We start from the raw sequence: 2,854 nt of genomic DNA on the forward strand, positions 1-2,854 counted from the left end.
TCCTCTCCCAGCGCCAGGTAAACAAGTCTGGGCCTGGCCCCGCCCCGCCCCTTCTCTGCTATTGGCTACTGTACCTCCTGCCCCGGCCTCCTGTGCCCGCTATCGGCCTCTCATTGACTACTGTAAGTGTCACTCGAAGGGAAGGGGCGGGATGAGCCTGGGATAGTACTCGCCTCTCCTGGCCTCTGATTGGCCACTGCCACTGCCATTTTTCGGGGGCGGGCCGTGTGCAGGTCATGCCTCGTGTCCGTTGGACCTCGCGGCTGCCAGTCAGAGGTTTGTGTGCGTTGATTGGCCGGCGGCTCCAGCTGGTCCGGATTCATTCACCATTTTGTCTGTTGGAGTAAAAGGGGCTCGGAGGGGCCGAAAGGGGCTCGGGCTGGACCATCCTGTGGTGCAGGGGGGACCGGGCTGTACCAACCCCCTGGATAGGGGGTAGGGCTCTACTCGGCTCCCCTCGGACGGGGGGGCAAACAGGTAAGGGGGCCCCGGGTCGATACCAACCCCCCCATCAGAAAATGGGGGCAGCCCCCCGGGCGGTACCAACCAACCCCCCCTCAAAATGGGGGGAGCCCCCCCGGGCGGTACCAACTAACCGCCCCCGGTCAGAAAATGGGGGGAGTCCCTCGGGCGGTACCAACCAACCCCCCCTCAAAATGGGGGGAGCCCCCCCGGGCGGTACCAACTACCCCCCCCGGTCAGAAAATGGGGGGAGTCCCCCGGGCGGTACCAACTAACCCCCCCGTCAGAAAATGGGGGGAGCCCCCTGGGAGGTACCAACCACCCCCCCTCAAAATGGGGGAGCCCCCCGGGCGGTACCAACCAACCCCCCCAAAATGGGGTGACCCCCCAGATGGTACCAACCAACCCCCCCTCAAAATGGGGGGAGCCCCCCCGGGCGGTACCAACTAACCCCCCCGGTCAGAAAATGGGGGGAGCCCCCTGGGCGGTACCAACCACCCCCCCTCAAAATGGGGGAGCCCCCCCGGGCGGTACCAACCAACCCCCCCCCGAGAATGTGGGGAGCCCCCCCGGGCGGTACCAACCCACCCCCCCCCCGAGAATGTGGGGAGCCCCCCCGGGCGGTACCAACCAACCCCCCCCCGAGAATGGGGCGAGCCCCCCCGGCGGTACCAACCAACCCCCCCCCGAGAACAGGGGGACCCCCCGGGGCGGTACCAACCCCCCCCCGAGAACATGGGGAGCCCCCCGGGTGGTACCAACCAACCCCCCCCCCCGAGAATGTGGGGAGCCCCCCCGGGCGGTACCAACCACCCCCCCCCCCCCGAGAATGTGGGGAGCCCCCCCGGGCGGCACCAACCAACCCCCCCCGGAGAATGTGGGGAGCCCCCCCGGGCGGTACCAACCAACCCCCCCCTGAGAATGTGGGGAGCCCCCCCGGGCGGTACCAACCAACCCCCCCCTGAGAATGTGGGGAGCCCCCCCGGGCGGTACCAACCAACCCCCCCCGAGAACGTTGGGGAGTCCCCCGGGCAGTACCAACCCCCCCAAGAACGTTGGGGAGTCCCCCGGGCAGTACCAACCCCCCCTCTGAGAATGGGGGGAGCCCCCTGGGGTGGTACCGACTCCCTGGGCAGTACTGACCCCCTCCTCTGAAAATGAGAGGAGCCCCCCTCCCCCCCCCCGCGGTACCAACCTTCAGTAGTGTGGCAGGAAAGGGCTACACCATTTTTGTGGGGTGGGGAAGGGTGTTGCCTTGTTATTATGAGATGGGGTTTCCCGGGTCAGAGGGACCCCCTGGGATAGTATTATGGGGTGGAGAGTGGCGAGCCACTCAGGAGACCCCAGCATGTGTGTCTAGGGGGAGATGGGGGTTCTCTGGGCCTGACAGACTAGGGGAAATGGGGGATGTCAGGATGTCTTAGGGGGGCTGGGCTGTCAGTGTTGGGGGCGGGGGAGGCTGGAGCTGGGGGAGGTGAGTAGGCGAGGCGTTGTGGGGGCTGGCCCAGGGGATGTTGGAATTGGGGTTCCCTGGTACTGGGGGGGTTTGTGGTTCTGGCCCCATTTCCTCCCAGTGGTGCCCAAAGGGGCCCTGCTAGGCCAGGTGGCCCAGGACTCCAGGGGAGCCAGGCAGGGCCCAGCCGATGTCCCTCCCTCCCTCCGTCTAAGGGGGAGGGGGTGACATTCCAGCCACTCCTGGGGCTCTGCCTGAGATTGGGGGGCAGGGATGGTCCGGGGGCATCTCAGCAGCTGGGACGTCCCACCCACATTTACACACTCTGGGGGGGGCTTTAAGATCTGCACATGGGCAGAGAGATCCACCTCCACAACCTTGGTTAACCTCTCCCTGCCTGGGGTAGGCTGGGCCGGGCGCAAACAGGTAAGTGGGAGGGCAAACTTAGCCCCATGCCATGAACAGGGTGTATAAGGGGATGTTCCTCTCCCACACAGGGGCTTACCGCCCCCACTCCCCACCATTCCCCATGTGTGGGTGGACACAAGGTCCCAGCACTGACTAGACACACAAACTCGGGATGTGGGGCGGGCCGGGGCTGGGCTAGTAGGGCTGTGGGTTGGGGCTGAGGGGCCCTGGAGGGGCAGGGCTGGGCTAGCAGGGGGCTGTGCGTTGGGGGTCAGGGGGCCCAGGGTTGGGTTGTCCAGACCTCACCCCTTGACATGGTCTCCCCCTCCTGTCCTCCCAGGTCCTGTGTGTCCACCCGGCCTGGAGGCTGGAAGATGAAACCTGCGAGGAAGGCTGCCAGCTCCTCCTCTTCCTCCTCTTGCAGCAGCAGCAGCAGCAGCAGCCGCTCTCCCCCGTCCACCCGGGCCAAGACCCAGAAGCGCAGGACGGCTGAGGGGGGGCCCAAGCCGGCAGGGGAGCAGGAGGGGGGCG

The sequence above is a fragment of the Mauremys mutica genome, chromosome 17 (genome assembly GCF_020497125.1).
Source record: "Mauremys mutica isolate MM-2020 ecotype Southern chromosome 17, ASM2049712v1, whole genome shotgun sequence".
In the NCBI taxonomy this organism is placed as follows: domain Eukaryota; kingdom Metazoa; phylum Chordata; order Testudines; family Geoemydidae; genus Mauremys; species Mauremys mutica.